Source organism: Scyliorhinus torazame, chromosome 5, assembly GCF_047496885.1.
Source record: "Scyliorhinus torazame isolate Kashiwa2021f chromosome 5, sScyTor2.1, whole genome shotgun sequence".
Lineage (NCBI taxonomy): Eukaryota > Metazoa > Chordata > Chondrichthyes > Carcharhiniformes > Scyliorhinidae > Scyliorhinus > Scyliorhinus torazame.
Window position 1 is genome coordinate 161,465,204 of NC_092711.1, and position 17,913 is coordinate 161,483,116.

At 46.3% G+C, this 17,913-nt stretch overlaps 1 protein-coding gene and 1 long non-coding RNA gene across 2 annotated transcripts in view; one reads left to right on the top strand and one right to left on the bottom strand.

Annotated features, from left to right (window-relative positions):
• The window catches only part of LOC140422266 (uncharacterized), a 125,540-nt gene that overhangs the window by 75,287 nt on the left and 32,340 nt on the right, over positions 1-17,913 (bottom strand). The gene's annotated exons all lie outside the window — the stretch shown is intronic.
• On the top strand, positions 6,211-13,304 carry LOC140422286 (uncharacterized). The gene is made up of 2 exons (XR_011947360.1): positions 6,211-6,409; positions 10,963-13,304. It is a non-coding gene; the product is annotated as an uncharacterized lncRNA (long non-coding RNA).

The following is a 17,913-nucleotide window of genomic DNA, read 5'->3' on the forward strand; positions in this document are numbered from 1 at the left end:
TTAGGGCTCTGGTCAATCATCCATTAAACCACTAACTCGACATTATCGGCTTGAAGCCGCGCACACGTCCCGTTTTCATCATTCCAACCCAACGTTTATTATTCTGTTATAGTTAATGAAGGGATGTAATTGGGATCTATTTCACATTGCAGCTGTGTCAGAACAGCTGGAAAGTCTGGCAGCAGCTGCACTAATCAGTTTGTTTCCATTAGTTTATTTAATTTAATTGATCAAATATTTAATTGTCTCCCTGGAGAGTGACATGCGGTTTAAACCTGACACATTTTCTTTTGTTTTTAAATATTTTATTGAGGCATTTATATTATAAATTTTAACACAATGAACAATGACACACCCAAAGCCCAGCCAACATCTGACATAAACAGCTCCCCAGCAACGCCTCCTCTCACCCCCTGGACTTCCTGGCCTTCTGACACACCAAAGATCGCTACCTCTGGACTCAGGACCACTCTTACCTTCAGTACCTCCGACATGATGTCACCAAACCCCTGCCAGAGTCCCACAAGCCCTGGACACACCCAGAAAATGTGGACATGGTTTGCGGGCCCACCCGTGCACGGCCCACACCTATCCTCCACCCCTGCTCATCCGGGTCATGTTCATATGTGCCCCGTGGCTCTAATAATAATCGCTTACTGTCACAAGGAGGCTTCAATGAAGTTACTGTGAAAAGCCCCTAGTCGCCATATTCCAGCACCTGTTCAGGGAGACCTTGTCGAAATCCTTCTGAAAGTCTGAATAAACCACATCCAATGGTTCTGCCTGGTCAATTTTACTAGTTAAATCTTCAAAGAATTCTAGTAGATATGTCAAGCATGATTTTTGTTTGTAAATCCATGCTGACTTTGTCTGATTGCATCACTGCTTTCCAAATGCTGTGCTATGAAATGCTTGATAATGGACTCACAGAATTTACAGTGCAAAAGGAGGCCATTCAGCCCATCGAGTCTGCAACGGCCCCTGGAAAGAGCACCCCACGCCTCCACCCCATCCCCGTAACCCAGCAACCCAACCTTTTTGGACACTAAGGGCAATTTAACATGGCCAATCCATCTAACCTGCACATCTTTTGATTGTGGGAGGAAACCGGAGAACCTGGAGGAAACCCACGCAGATATGGGGAGAATGTGCAGACTCCGTACAGAGTGACCCAAGCCGGGAATTGAACCTGGGACCCTAGAGCTGTGAAGCAACTGTGCTAACCACTGTGCTACCATGGCTCCAGCAACTTCCGTCCTATCAAGGTTAGGTTCACTGGCCTATAGTTCCCTGTTTTCTCTCTCTCTCCCTTTTTGAATACTGGGGTTATATTAGCTACCCTCCAATCTGTAGGAACCATTCCCGGTCCAAAGAATTTTGGGAAATGACCACCAATAGATCTACTATTTCTCGGAGCACTCCCTTAAGTATTCAGGGATGAAGATTATCAGGCCCTGGAGATTTGAAACTTTCAATCCCATTATTGGCCGATTCTGTGATGGTAGTGCTATTGAATGTCAAAGGGGAATAGTTTGATTCACTCTTATTGGAGATGGTCATTGCCTGGCACTTGTATGGTGTAAATGTTACTTGTCACTTGTCAGCCCAAGTCTGGATATTGTCCAGGTCTTAGTGCATTTGAATGTGGACTACTTCAGTGTCTGAGGAGTCACAAATGGTGCTGAACATTGTGCAGTCATCCGCAAACATCCCCACTTCTGACCTTATGATGGAAGGAAGGTAATTGATGAAGCAGCTGGAGATAGTCGTGCCGAGGGCACTACAGACTGACATCTGTGATGCTGGGAACCTCCAGAATAGATCGAGATGGATCATCTACTCGCATGTTTGGCTGACGATTGTTACAAACGTCTTTTGCACAGATGTTCTGGGCTCATCCATCATTGAGAATGGGGATATTTGTGGAGCCTCCTCCTCCAGTGAGTTGTTTAATTGTCCACCTCCATTCACAGTTGGATGTGGCAGGACTGAAGAGCTTAGAACTGATGTATTCATTGTGGAATTGCTTAGCTCTGTCTATTATTTGCTGCTTATGCTGTTTGGCTTCTAGGTTGATGCCTCATTTTTAGGTATGCCTGGTGTTGCGCCTGGCTTGCCCTCCTGTACTGTTCATTGAACCAGGGTTTATCCCCTGGCTTGCTGGTAATGGTAGAGTGGGGGATGTGCCGGTCCATGAGGCTGCAGATTATGATTGAGTACAATTCTGCTGCTGATGGTCCACAGCGTCTCATGGATGCCCAGTCTTGGGTTATTAGATTTGTTCAAAGCCTATCCCATTTAGCACAGTGGTAGTGCCACACAACCTGTAAAGTCAATCTGTAAAGAGGACTTTGTCTCCACAAGGACTGTGCAGTGATCACTATTACCGAGACTGTCATGGACAGAGCATCTGCAGGTTGGTGATAATGAGGTCTGGTAATTTTTTGCCTCACCACCTATCACAGACCCAGTCTAGCAGTTACGTCCTTTCGGACCCGGCCAGCTTGGTCAGTAATGATACTACTGAGCCACTCTTGGTGATGGACATTGAAGTCCCCCACCCAGAGTCCATTCTGTGCCCTTGATGGTGTTTAACATAGAGAAATACTCATTCATCAGCTGAGGCTGGACAGTATGTGGAAATCAGCAGGAGGATTTCTTGCCCATGTTTACCTGAAGACATGAGACTTCATGGGGTCCAGAGTGAATGGACCCCAGGACAACTCCCTCCCTCCCGACTGTGTACCACTGTGCCACCACCTCTGCTGATATGTCCTGTCCCACTAGCAGGACAGAGGACATCCAGTGCACTGAATGTGGAAAGAGCTTTAATCAGTTATACAGCTTGAAGAAAACATAAAGAATTGGTGCAGGGAAAGACCCAACAAAGGGCCACCTGGACTCGAAACGTTAGCTCTTTTCTCTCCTTCCAGATGCTGCCAGACCTGCTGAGTTTTTCCAGCATTTTCTCTTTTGGGTTCAAGACCCAACACGTGTTATGTGTGTGGACAAATGATTAAATGTTGAGAGACACAAGGGCACTTGCACCATGGAGAAACAATGGAAATGTGGGGACTGTGGGAAGGGATTCATATCCCCATCGAAGCTGGAAATTCATCAACACAGTCACACTGGGGCGAGGCCATTCACCTGCTCTGTGTGTGGGAAGGGATTCCCACTTACAGAGACACAAATGAGCTCACACTGGGGACAAACCGTTCATGTGCTCTCACTGTGGGAAGAGATTCAAACATTCATCCACCCTTCTGACACATTAGCGAGTTCACACTGGGGAGAGACCGTTCACCTGCAAAAAGTGTGGGAAGGGATTCAGTGAGTCATTCAATTTTCTGGCACACCAGTGAGTTCACACCGGGGAGTGGCCTTTGACCTGCACTGTGTGTGGGAAGCAATTCACTCGTTCTTCTAACCTGTGAATACACCAAGTCACTGACACCAATGAGAGTCCCTTTAAATGCTCTGCCTGTGGGAGTGGCTTCAAAAGTTCTCAAGAACTGATGTCCCACCAGTGCACTCACACTGAGGAGAGACCGTTCAGCTGCTCTGACCTTGGGAAGAGGTTTAGAAGGTCATCCAACATGTTGGAACACCAGCGGGTTCACACAGGGACAGGCCATTCACCTGCTCTGAGTGTGAGAAAGGATTTATTCAATTATCCAAACTGCAGATGCACCAATGAATCCACATCGGACAGAGGCCATTCACTTGCTCTGATTGTGGGAATGGATTCTGTGATTCATCCACCCTGAAGACACACCAGCAGAGAGAGGTTGTTCATCTGATCTATTTGTGGAAAAGGATTCACTCTGCTATGCATCCTGTTGAGACAGAAGAGTGTTCAGAAGTGATGACAGGGATTGGATTCTGCTGTTTTTGCTGCTGTTAATCACACCCAGGACTGAACCATGTTCATTCTGACACTTGGTGAGGTGGGATGGTTAGAGGGTTTCTTTCTGCTGCACTGGCCGTTCTCACGACCTTGCTGACAGTGGGCTGATGCTCTTTGAGTCTGGGAGAGTACATCTCCTTTGAAATGATCCACAAAAAGTCGCTTCCCATAACCGAGTGAATCCCTTCCCGCAGTCAGTCAGGTGAACGGTCTCTCCAATGACACTCTCTCATTGGAGTGTCAACTGCTGGATAATTGAGTGAATCCGATCCCTGGTATGAACTCGCTGATGAATCAGAAAGCTATACGAATCACGGAATCCTTTTCTGCAAGCAGAGCAGGTGAACACCACATCCTGGTGAACACTTTCTCCCCAGTGTGAACACACTGGTCTATCATCTGGCTGAATGACTTAGTGAATCCCTGTCCACATGCAGATCATTTGAAAGGCCTCTCCCGAGTGTGAATTTACTACTGTGTCTGCAGGGTGGATAAATTACTGAATCCTTTCCCACATTCAGAGCAGGTGAATGGCTTCTCCCCGGTTTGAGCTCTTTGATGTGGCAGCAGGTGGGATGACTGAGTGAATCCCTTCCCACACACAGAGCAGGTGAGTGGCCTCTCCCCAGTGTGACGACATTGATGAGTTTCAGCACAGATGGGGATCTGAATCCTTTCCCACAGTGCCCACATTTTCAGGGTTTCTCCATAGTGCAGGCGTCCTTGAGACTCTCCAGGTTTCATAATCAGTTGAAGCATCGTCCACAGCAAAAATATGCAGGATTTCTCTCCACTCTGAATAGTGCGATGTTTTTTCAGGCTGTGTAATTGGTTAACATCAGGGCGGCACGGTGGTGCAGTGGTTGGCACTGATGCCTAGGGCGCTGAGGACCCGGGTTCAATCCCGGCCCCCTGTCTGTGTGGAGTTACACATTGTCCCCATGTCTGCGTGGGTCTCACCCCCACAACCCAAAGATGTGCAGGTTAGGTGGATCGGTCGCACTAAATTGCCCCTTAATTGGACAAAATCATTGGGTATTCTAAATTTATAAAACAAAGTAATTGGTTGACGCTTTTTCCAGTCAGTTCCTTGGAACACAATTACCCAGGTGTCTGTGTGTCTTGGTGCTTTAAAATCTCTTGAGACAGACAAACATTTCTACATCTAGATTCAAAGTCCGATCATATTCAGGTCCCAAGGAATCGAGTGATTTTGTCAGACCCAGATGCAACATTTACTTTCAGATTTCTGTCTGTAAATCCTCACTTTCTAATGTACTGGAAAAGGAGATTATAAATATCATCACTGTCAAATAAAACAGAAATTCAGAAGACAAGTCTAGTTTCTATGGAATATTTTTCTTCCCTTGTTCCCCTAAAGCTGTAAATCTCAATCCCACATACTCCCTCCATTCTCACTCTGCTGTATCTAATATTAACCCATGATTAGACATATGGGGCAGTGGGGGAGAACTTTATTTCAGCAGTGAGTGCTGATGACTTGGAACTCATTACCTCGTGGTGCAAGTTGAGACGATAAGATTATTTGAAACTGAATGTAGAAGGGCACGTGAAGGAAATAAACTTGCAGAGGTATGGTGATATCGAGAGGAAATGTGACAGCCTGAATTGTTCTGCAGAGAGTCGGCATGGACTCAAGTGACTGAATGGACTCCTTCTGTGCTGTAATAAAATAGAGAACTTATTCACAGAACTATATCAGAAGACAAGAAATAATAATAAATGGCTTAATCACTTTAATGTGAACAGTATGAAAGAGACCATTCTTTTAGCCAGACAAATAAATGTGTCAAGCTGAGGGACCAAAGGATGTCAATGTCTTTGAGAGAGAGAGAGAGAGAGAGACCTGGGCCAAGCTTTTCAGAGTCTGCACCCTCCCTGGATTCGCTTCCTTTCCTACAGTTGCTGCAAGTCACCAATGTCTCCCCAGAATGAGAAAGGAAATGGAAAGGGGGAAACACTGAGCTCCCAGATGAGGAGGAAGTTTTAGTCTGAAACTCATTGTCCAACTTCCGAATTGTGACGTCACAACGGAGCCGTGCCTGAATCAACCAATACCAAATCACTCTGCTCCACGGTGACGTCTGCGGGTTCCAGTGCGCAGTCCCGTCCCCATTGTTCCCCCTCCCCCGACACCTCCTCCAGACAAGGTTTCCAGGCAACTGGCTGATTGCTCCCGCCAGAGTGAGAAGCCGCTCGGTGATCTCCCCCGAGGTCCAGGATTGCGCATGTTCAAAGGGCGGTGTAGGTGCGCATGTGCGGGGAGGCCCCGCCCCTTGACCCACATGCAGGGGTATTGACCAATGGCAAACTGAGAGGACCGGAAGGACTCTTCTCCGCCTGCCAATCAGAGTTCCTTCATTGTCTGCCTGCGGACTTTGGAAATTGAGCTTGTTAACCTGCTCATTCCGACCCAGCAAAGCTGCTGCTCCTCACTCAGAATGAGCTTGAGCTTCACACCTCCCGTCTCCAACATCTGTGAGTAAAACTTTATTTTCTCATTCTCACCTTCAATTGGTGACTTGCAGCAACTGAAGGGAAAGGAAGTGAATCCAGGGAGGGTGCAGACTCTGGAAAGCTTGGCCCAGGTCTCTCTCTCTCTTAAAGACATTGACATCCTTTGCTCCCTCAGTTTGACACATTTATTTGTCTGGCTAAAAGAATGGTCTCTTTCTCAATGCTCACAGCTCTGTCACTCCGCCCCTCCGAATCCGCTCCCTGAAGATGACGTATGGGGTAGTTTTTGGAGACTCGGTATTGGGGAATGAGAGAGGAAAAAATGTTCCATAGAAATGAGAGTTGTCGATTCTGAATTTCTATCCTACACTTTTGTAAACTCATTTTGTAAACTCCTTTTATAGGATATTAGAAGAGGAATTATAGACAGAAATCTCAAACGTAACCTCTCGATGTGGCGGAGCCACTCTATTCCTTGGGACCTGAATATCATCAGCCTTTGAATCTAGAAGGAGAAATATTTGTCTGTTCTGTTGGCTTCAAAATATTTTAATCATCAGTGTGACTGGAAAAGCACCGAGACACACACACCCGAGTGAGTGTTCCAGAGCACTGACTGTGGAAAGAGCTTAGGGGCTTTTCACCGGAACTTCATTGAAGCCTACTTGTGACAATAAGTGATTTTCATTCATTCATTCATTTAACCAGTTACATAGCCTGAAAAAAACATCACACCATTCACAGCGGGGAGAGATCGTACACGTGTTCTGTGCAGGAGGCTTCAACTGATTGTCCGACCGGGAGAGACACAAGGAGACCCAAAACATGGAGAAACCGTGGAAATGTGGGAACTGTGGGAAGGGATTCAGATCCCCATCTGTGCTGGAAGCTCATCGATGCATTCACATGGGGGAGAGGCCCTTTACCTGCTCTGTGTGGAAAGGGATTTGCTGTGTTATCCAACCTGCGGGCACACCAGCGAATTCACACCGGCGAGAAGCCATTCACCTGCTCTCAATATGGGAACAGATTCAGTGATTCATCCAACCTGCGGAATCATCAGCTAATTCACACTGGGGAGCGACTGTTCATCTGCTCTCAGTGTGGGAAGAGATTCACTGAGTTATGCAGCCTGAAGAAACATCAGCGAGTTCACACTGGGGAGAGGCCATTCACCTGCTCTCAGTGTGGGAAGGGATTCCGTGTTTCATCCGTACTAGTGAAACATCAGCGAGTTCATACTGGAGAGAGGCCATTCACCTGCTCTGCTTGTGGGAAGGGATTTACTGAGCTATCCATATTGAAGAAACACCAGCGAGTTCATAATGGGGAGAGGCCATACACCTGCTCTCAGTGTGGGAAGAAATTCACTCGGTCAGACACCCTGCAGTCACACGAGCAAGTTCACACTGGGGAGAGGCCATGCATCTGCCCTCAGTGTGGGAAGGCATTCCGAGTTTCAACCAGCCTACGGTCACATCAGCGAGTTCACACTGGGGAGAGGCCGTTCACCTGCTCTCAGTGTGGGAAAGGATTCATTCACTCATCCAGCCTGTGGACACACCAACGACTTCACACTGGATAAAGGCCACTCGTGCTCTCAGCCTGGGAAAGAAATCTGTGATTCATCGCACCTGCTGATTCGCCACCAAATTCACAATTGATTACAGGGGTTGGATTCTGTTATTGTTTCTGCTTCAATGACATCCAGGACTGCATTTTGTTCATTCTGATAGTTGGTCAATGGAGATGGTCAGATGATTTCTTTCTACTGGACTGGCCGGTCTCACGACATTGCCGCCAGTGGGCTGATGGTCTTTGATATTTGTTGCAATTGCCTGGTTCTAAATTTCACGAGGATCACAGACTGAAAGAGTATTTGTAAGTTTGAAGATATTTAGTTCCTATTTCTGTTTGGAACCCCCAAAGCACGCCACCTTGCCATGGAGATGGACTGTGGTGGTTAAATGTTTTTTCCTGTTTAATTTATTTGGGTGTTCCTTACAGAAGAAAACTACGAGGGTATAAAATGAAAATCACTTATTGTCACAAGTAGGCTTCAAATGAAGTTACTGTGAAAAGCCCCTAGTCGCCACATTCCGGCACCTGTTCGGGGAGGCTGTTACGGGAATTGAACTGTACTGCTGGCCTGCCTTGGTCTGCTATCAAAGCCAGCGATTTAGCCCTGTGCTAAACAGCCCCTGCAGAGTGGCAAGTTGTTTGAGGTGGATTGGGAAACAGAGAATAGCTAATATTAAAGGAAATGTTACATATTTACCAGCTGGTCAGTTAGCTCAGTTGGCTGGTTCATGATGCGGAGATACGCCAACAGCATGTGTTCAATTCCCGTACAGAGGTTATCCATGAAGGCCCAGCCTTCTCAACATTGCCCCTCACCTGAAGTCTGGTGACCCTCAAGTAAGTCATCACCAGTAAGCTCTCTCTCTCTCAAAGGGGAGAGCAGCCCATGGTCCTTTGGTGACTTTCATTTTCCAGAATACAGCAAATCTAGATTCCTTTAAGGAACACAAATCAAAGTTAAAGATCCCATTAGATCAAAGGAAGCGCCTCTTGAAGTGGCCAAAACAGTAGTAAGCCTGAGGATTGGGAACTTGTTTGGAATTCAGCAAAGGAGGACCAAGAAACTGCTAAACCAAAAAAATAGAATCTGAGAGCAAACTGGGGAGAACTGTAAAAGCTCCTATCGAAATGTGAAAAGGAAAAGATTAGCAAAAACCAATGTGGGTCCATTCCAGGCAGAGACAGGAGAGTTTATAATGGGGAATAAGGAAATGGCAGAGAAACTAAACAATGTGTGTCTGTCTACATGGAGGAAGATACAGAAAATCTCTCAAAAACTCAAGGGAACCAAGGAACTAGTGAGCAATAGGGACTGAAAGAGATTAGTATTAGTGACAAAGTAGTATTGGAGAAATTCATGTGGGTTGAAAGTTAATAAAATCCCACAAAGTTGATGCTCTACATCCCAGAGTGCTGAAAGATGTGGCTGTAGAGATCGTGGAGACATTGGTGATCATCTTTCAAAAATTCTACAGATTCTGGAATGGTTCCTGCAGATTGGAAGGTGGTAAATGTAACCCCACTATTTAAGGAGGGAGAGAGAAAACGGGGAACCACAGACCCATTAACCTGACATCAGTAGGAGGGAAAATGCTACAATCTATTATAAAGGATGTGATAACACACAAATTAGGAGCAGGAGTAGGCCACTCGGCCCCTCGAGCCTGCTCCACCATTCAATAAGTTCACGGCTGCTCTGATTGTAACCTCAAATCTACATACCGGCCACCCTCCCGATAACCTTTCACCCCCTTGCTTACCAAGAATCTATCCAGCTCTGCCTTCAAAATATTCAAAGACTCTGCTTCCACTGCCCTTTGAGGAAGAGAGTTCCAAAGACTCACGATCCTCAGAGAAAAAAAGTTCTCCTCTGCCTTAAATGGGCAAGTTATTACTTTTAAAGTGACTCCAATTTCTAGATTCTCCCACAAGAGGAAGCATCCTTTCCACATCCACCCTGTCAAAGATCCTCAGGATCTTTTACAGTTCAATCAACTCACCTAAACTCCATTGGACACAAGCCCAGCCTGTCCAATCATTCCTCATAAGACCAGCCTCCAATTCCAGGTATGAGTCCAGTAAACCTTCTCTGAACTGCTTCCAACACATTTACATCATTCCTTAAATGAGAGTAATACTGTACACAGTGCTCCAGATGTGGTCTCACCGATGTCCTATACAACTGAAGCATAACCTCCCTACTTTTGTATTCAACTCTCCTCACAATAAACAATAACATTCTATTAGCTTTCCTAATTACTTGCTGTATCTGTATACTCGCCTTTTGTGATTCATGCTCTTGGACACCCAGATCCCTCTGAATCTGAGCTCTGCAATCTCTCACCATTTAGATAATAAGCTTTTTTTATTCTTTCTACCCAGATGGACAATTACACCTTTTCCCACATGATTCTCCATTTAGCTGATTTTTTTCCCCACTCACTTAACCTATCTATATCACTTTAGTCTCCTTATGTCCACTTCACAATTTACTTTCCTTCCTATCTTTGTATAATTGGAACATAGGAGCAGGACTTGGCCATTCAGCCCGTTGAGCCTGCTCCACCATTCAATACGATCATAGCTGATCATCCACTTCAATGCATTTTCCCCCACACTATCCCCATATCCCTTTGTGTAGGGGCTGGTTTCGCACAGTGGGCTAAAACAGCTGGCTCGTAAAGCAGAACAAGGCCAGCAATGAGGGTTCAATTCCCGTACCAGCCTCCCCGAACAGGTGCCGGAATGTGGCGACAAGGGGCCTTTCACAGTAACTTCATTTGAAGCCTACTTGTGACAATAAGCGATTTTCATTTCATGTTATTGGTATTTAGAAATCTGTCAGCCTCTGCTTTTAACACACTCAATGACTGAGCTTCCACAGCCCTCTGGGGTAGAGAATTCCAAAGATTCACAACCCTCTGAGTAAAGAAATGTCTCCTCCGAGACCGATCCAAAGTGACTTATTTTGAAATTCTGTCCCCTGGTTCTAGACTCTCCAACCCGGGGAAACATCTCACCTGCATCTATTGCCAATTATTTTTGGCTATCCTCAACAGACACAGAATACAAAGCAGCTGATAAATGTGAAGAACAGATGATGAATGCTGCAGCATCGATAGCAACCTGTCTGACCATCAAGTGAAGAATTCTGCTGTCAGAGCCAGGCAACTACATATCACTGAATTGTTGAAGCTTTTCTTGTGTAATCTTGGAGGGCGTCCCAGTCTTTGGAAATCTAGGAGTGGATAAATTTATGCTCGCGATGGTGACATGTGAGAAGACTAAAATGGACTATACTTACTACACTCGCATGTATGTTTGCCTGTTGAAAAATGTAAAACGATATTACAGAGTATAAGTTGCATGTTTAGTTTAGCACATAGCTTAGCATGGTTTAGCACAGGGCTAAATCGCTGGCTTTGAAAGCAGACCAAGGCAGGCCAGCAGCACGGTTCAATTCCCGTACCAGCCTCCCCGAACTGGCGCCGGAATGTGGCGACTAGCGGCTTTTCACAGTAACTTCATTTGAAGCCTACTTGTGACAATAAGCAATTTTCATTTCATTTCATGTAATCATAAGAAATGTTTAAAATTCAAAAAGTTTTTAGAAAAATAAAGCCATCTGCGTACATCGCTGGTTCATCTTTTTAAAGGGGGAGGTGTGACGATTGGAAGATTTTAGGAAAATTTGATTATAAATGTATTGGGCAATTTAAGGGTTAAAAGCGTGGGGTTAGAGTGCGGTTCACTGCATTGGCCCTTTTTTTATTTTAAAGAAGGATCCTGTTTTGCAGGGCCTGGGTGTTTTTAGTAGCCAGAAGGTGAAATTGTCAAAGGAATGTGTTTTCAGTCTGGGCTAATGGACTGTGGTTTGACTGGGAAAGTACTTGTGGAATTACTGTACTTTGCAACCGTCAGAGCTCATTTGTTTTCCAGCTTGGGGAGATGAGGGCATTGCTGGGTGGAACCGAGGAAGGCAGAAAGACATTTAAAAAGTCTTTAGAGAGCAGTTTTTGGAGAAAGATTTGGAGAGAGGAGTTGAATTCTGGGTCCACAATTCTCCCACAGTAAGATAGATTGAGAGCTGTATCTTTCTTTTCCTGTTGTTTAATGGGAGATTGAGTAGTGACGTTTAAATGGGTAATTGTAAGCTGTTGTTTTTGGGTGTGAAGTTAAAAAGTTTAAATTGTAGTCATAAGAAAGTTTTATTTTAAAAACAACCAAGCCCTATTTCTTCATGCGATCACTCCTGGAGCGAATCATTCTTTCCGCACAGTCTGACAAATAAACTGAAATATTGGGGCTTTGGTCCAGTATCCGAGCCTCTGTTGGGGTCTGGTCTGGGATCGGAATAGTGACCAATGTAACAATTGGTTGGAGGTCCATTTCCCAGTCAGTCCTCCAGCACCTTCCTGTCTCTCTATTAGTGCGACGTCCATGGCAGTTTCCCAAATGAGGCACAGCTCCTGTATTTCTCAGCTAAATTCAGCCCTCAGCTCCGTCACCTGGCTGTCATTGATACAAGCGACAGAGACAGAAAGGGGCAGAGGAGGAAATGAGAAGTTAAAACTTGTGGCTCAAAATCAACACTTCAACATTTGTCAGTGAAATATATGCTATTTATACTGGGTTTTAATTATTAGATTTAGGCATCGGAGGCAAAGGGTGGAGGGTTTTAAAGCGTAACTTTTCCTTTCTAGCTAGTGTCAGTCATAGGTCAGTGGGCAGCACTATCACCTCTGGATCAGAAGGTTAAGACCCAGTTAGGGACCTGTGGACAAAAACCAATTCCAACATTCCTGGTCCCAGCACGGAGGGAGCGCTGCACTGTCTTCCAAACAAGATGTTAAACTGAGGCCCTGTCTGCCCCTCTCAGGTGGATGCAAAAGTTCCTACAGCCACTATTTTGAAGAAGAGCAGGGGAGTTATCCCCGGTGTCCTGGTCAATATTTATCCCTCAATCAACATCACTAAAAACAGATCATCTGCTCATTATCATTTGCTGTGTGTGGGATTTTGCGGTGTGTAAATTGGCTGCCGCGCTTCCTACATTACAACAGTGACTACACTTAAAAGAACTTCATTGGCTGTAAAGCACTTTGGGACGTTCTGTGGTTGTGAAAGGCGCTATAGACATGTAATTTTTTGAATTGAAGGTTTATGTTTTCTGATCTTGTTATCTGGAACTTTATTGATTTGAGCCACACCCAACTTGCGATTTAATAAATTCACTTTGGTTCAGACAAGACTTTAACCAATTAAGACAAAATCAGAATTGTCTGGATAGTAAATTTAAAAATAAGTTTATTAAATGAAAATGTTTACTGAACAAGTTTAAGACATTGACTTTTCCAACTTCATGTGGGTGATCAGTCTGTAGAAGCGTAACCCTCTCTGGCTCCTTTGACAGTAATTCTTGTGGAATTCAGCCTCGGGAGTCTAGCTCCTTCTTTCACAGTAATTTATTTGGAACTCGGCCTCAGGAGTCTTCAGTACTTGGCCAACAAGGAAGATCTTCAGAACCTCTACTTTTATCCCCAAAGTGACCATTACCTCACGTCAGAGTTGGGTCTGTTGTGACATGATAATTGGTCAATTTGGACACTAGATTAATTTAATTGGATCCCCAATTACTGACTCCACCTTCTCATTATCTCAGACAGGAATACAATAGAACTGTTTCATACTATTACTTTATCTGATTCCATACAAACCCTTATTCATACAGTTTCAAATGTTGAGGCTAATCAGAGTTTGAAGGTCTCTCTTGCCAGTACATTTATCCTCATTGCACTTTCTTTGTACACAGCAATTAACCTTTGACATTTTTACAGCAAATGAGAATCGGGGCACGATCGAATGGCCACGATGCGCAAGGCGCGAATCCAAGGGCACCAGTTAGATCGCAGGAGAGTCCGAAATTGGGCACCAAGCGCCAATCGGTTTCCGATCTAACCGGCCTATTCCCACTGGCCGGATGAAGGCCAATCTCCATCCCGTTAACGGGAAGGACCCCCTATCTAAAGGCAAAGCTTGATTTAAGCGACTCCCCAGTCGGTCACATGGACGCCGATGAGTATTGGCCCCACACAGACATGGGCCAGGCATCACGGTACCCGAGGGGTTCCTGGGCCATGGATGCCCCCGAATGGTCAGGGATAGGGCAAGGTGCCCCACGGCACAGCCCCTGGGACGTGTGCATCTTGGCACCGCAAACCTGGGTATTTCACACTCTGCCCATTCATGAAGATCACTCATAAAGACTGAGTCTTGATTTTGTGCAACAACCATGGGCGAGATTCTCCGACCCCCCGCCGGGTCGGAGAATCGCCGGGGGCTGGCGTAAATCCCATCCGCGCCGGTTGTCGAATTCTCCGGCACCGGATATTCGGCGGGGACGGGAATCACGCCGGTTGGCGTGCCCCCCCCCCCCCCCGCGATTCTCCGGCCCGGATGGGCCGAAGTCCCGCCGCTAAAATGCCTGTCCCGCCGGCGTAGATTAAACCACCTACCTTACCGGTAGGACAAGGCGGTGCGGGCGGGGTCCTGGGGGGGGGGGGGGGGGCGTGGGGCGATCTGGTCCCGGGGGGGGGGGGGGCAACGGTGGCCTGGCCCGCGATCGGGACCCACCGATCCGCGGGCGGGCCTGTGCCGTAGGGGCACTCTTTCCCTTACGCCTTCGCCACGGTCTCCACCATGGTGGAGGCGGAAGAGACTCCCTCCACTGCGCATGCGCGGGAATGCCGTCAGCGGCCGCTGATGCTCCCGCGCATGCGCCGCCCGGAGATGTAATTTCCGCGCCAGCTAGCGGGGCACCAAAGGCCTTTTCCGCCAGCTGGCGGGGCGGAAATTCGTCCGGCGCCGGCCTAGCCCCTTAAGGTTGGGGCTCGGCCCCCATAGATGCGGAGCATTCCGCACCTTTGGGGCGGCGCGATGCCCAACTGATTTGCGCCGTTTTGGGCACCAGTCGGCGGACATCGCGCCGATATCGGAGAATTTCGCCCCTTGTCTTTCTCTCCATTTCAAATCCCCTGTGAAAATCCAAACACAATGTATTGTGAAATTATTAGATTTAAAACAGAACGAGTTGTTGGGATTCACTGCCTGACAAAGGTGCAGGAAGGAAATTCAACTGTAACTTTCACAAGTTAACTGGACAGATTCTGGAGGAAAAGAAACTTGCCGGGCGATGGGACTAATTAGTTAATTCAAAGAGCTAGCATGGGAACAATGGGCGGGATGGCCTCTTTCTGTGCTGACTGAGACTCGTTTGCATTTGAAGAAAGTGGGAAATATCTGGAAGCCACTTCCTACGATGCGGGTAGAAGCAGAGATGATGGCATGTTACCCAAAGGAAATTGGATGGGCTTTTAAGGGAAATAAACTGACAGGGATACGGGGATAGAACGGGGCAATGGTTTGATCTACAGAGATCTACAAGTTGTGAATCTTTGGAATTCTCTACCCCAGAGGGCTGTGGGAGCTCAGTCATTGAGTGTGTTTAAAGCAGAGACTGACAGATTTCTAAATCCCAATAACACAAAGGGATATGGGGATAGTGTGGGGGGAAAGGCATTGAAGTGGATGATCAGCCATGATCATATTGAATGGTGGAGCAGGCTCGATGGGCTGAATGGCCAACTCCTCCTATGTTCCAATGATACAAAGATAAGCAGGAAAGGAAATTATGAAGAGGACATAAGGAGGTTAAAAAGGTAGATATTAAATGAGTGGAATAAGATCTGCCAAATGGGGAACGTGGGAAAATGTGAAATTGTCCATGTTGGCCAGAAGAATATAAAAGCTTATTATCTAAATGGTGAGAGATTGCAGAGCTCTGAGATTCAGAGGGATCTGGGTGTCCAAGAGCATGAATCACAAAAGGCGAGTATACAGGTCCAGCAAGTAATTAGGAAAGCTAATAGAATGTTATTGTTTATTGTGGGGGAATTGAATACAAAAGTAGGGAGGTTCTGCTTCAGTTATACACGGTAGCACAAGTGGATACCACTGTGGCTTCACAGCTCCAGGGTCCGAGAATCGATTCCCCACTTGATCACTGTCTGTGGAGTCTGCACGTTTCCCCGTTTCTGCGTGAGTTTCCTCCAGGTGCTCTCAGTCAAAAGGCGTGCAGGTTAGGTGGATTGGCCACAATAAATTGACCTTAGTGATCAAAAAGGTTAGGAGGGCTTATTGGGTTACGGGGATAGCGCTTAAGTGGGTCGGTGCAGACTCGATGGGCTGAATGGCCTCCTTCTTCACTATATGTTCTATGTACTATATTGGCGAGACCACATCTGGAGCACTGTGTACAGTATTACTCTCATTTAAGGAATGATGTAAATGTGTTGGAAGCAGTTCAAAGAAGGTTTACTGGACTCATACCTGGAATTGGAGGCTGGTCTTATGAGGAATGATTGGACAGGCTGGGCTTGTGGCCGATGGAGTTTAGGTGACTTGATTGAACCGTATAAGATGCTGAGGGACCTTGACAGGGTGGATGTGGAAAGGATGTTTCCTCTTGTGGGAGAATCTAGAAATTGTGGTCACTACAAAAGTAATAACTTGCCCATTTAGGCAGAGGAGAACTTTATCTCTCAGAGGGTTGGGAGTCTTCTAAACTCTCTTCCTCAAAGGGCAGTGGAAGCAGAGTCTTTGAATATTTTTAAGGCAAAGCTGGATAGATTCTTGAAAATCAAGGGGGTGAATCTTTATCAGGGGTAGGTGGGAATAAGACCACACTAAGACCATAATCAGGGGGATAGATAGTATCCTTTGTGAGCAGGATAAAGAGTCCCGCATGGTATGTTGCCTGCCCGGTGCTAGGGTGCGGGACATCTCTGACCGGCTTGAAAGGATACTGGAGAGGGAGGGGGAGGATCCAGTTGTTGTGGTCCATGTCGGTACCAACAACATAGGCAAGTCTAGGAAAGAGGACCTGTTTAGAGATTATAAAGAGCTAGAATTCAAATTTTAAAAACAGGTCCTCAAGGGTCATAATCTCTGGAATACTGCCCGAGCCACGTGCAAATTGCCATAGGGAGGCAAGAATAAGGGAAGTTAACACGTGGCTGAAAGAGTGGTGTGGGAAAGAGGGGTTCCTTTTCATGGGACACTGGCATCAGTTTTGGGACAGGGGGGACCTATACCGTTGGGATGGTCTCCACCTGAACCGAGCTGGGACCAGTGTTCTGGCGAAAAGAATAAATAGGGTGGTCAATAGGACTTTAAACTAAAGATTGGGGGGGAAGGGAAAGTCAGGGAACCAAGAGGTGAAGTAATCAGTGGGAAGCGTAGCTGCTTAGGAATACAAAAAAGCACGAAAAGACAAAACTCAGGAGAGGTTACGATAGTCCCCATCCCACAAAATATGACACAGTGTATGGAAAGGTTCAGTAAACCAAGGTCCACCACACTAAGAAAACAAAAAGGGACGGTCAATAGAGAATTAAAGGTGCTATATTTAAATGCGCGCAGTGTACGGAACAAGGTAGATGAGTTTGTGGCCCAGATTGTGACTGGCAGGTATGATGTGGTAGGCATCACAGAGACATGGTTGCAGGGGGTTCAGGACTGGCATTTAAACATCCAGGGATTCACAACCTATCGAAAAGACAGGGAGGTGGGCAGAGGGGGTGGGGTTGCCTTGTTAATTAGGAATGAAATTAAATCAATAGCACTAAACGACATAGGGCCAGATGATGTGGAGTCTGTGTGGGTAGAGTTGTGGAACCACAAAGGCAAAAAAAACATAATGGGAGTTATGTACAGGCCTCCTAACAGTGGTCAGGACCGGGGGCACAAAATGCACCACGAAATAGAAAGTGCATGTCAGAAAGGCAAGGTCACAGTGAACACGGGGGACTTCAATATGCAGGTAAATAATGCTGCCAGTGGACCCAAGGAAAGGGAATTCATCGAATGTTTACAGGAGGGCTTTT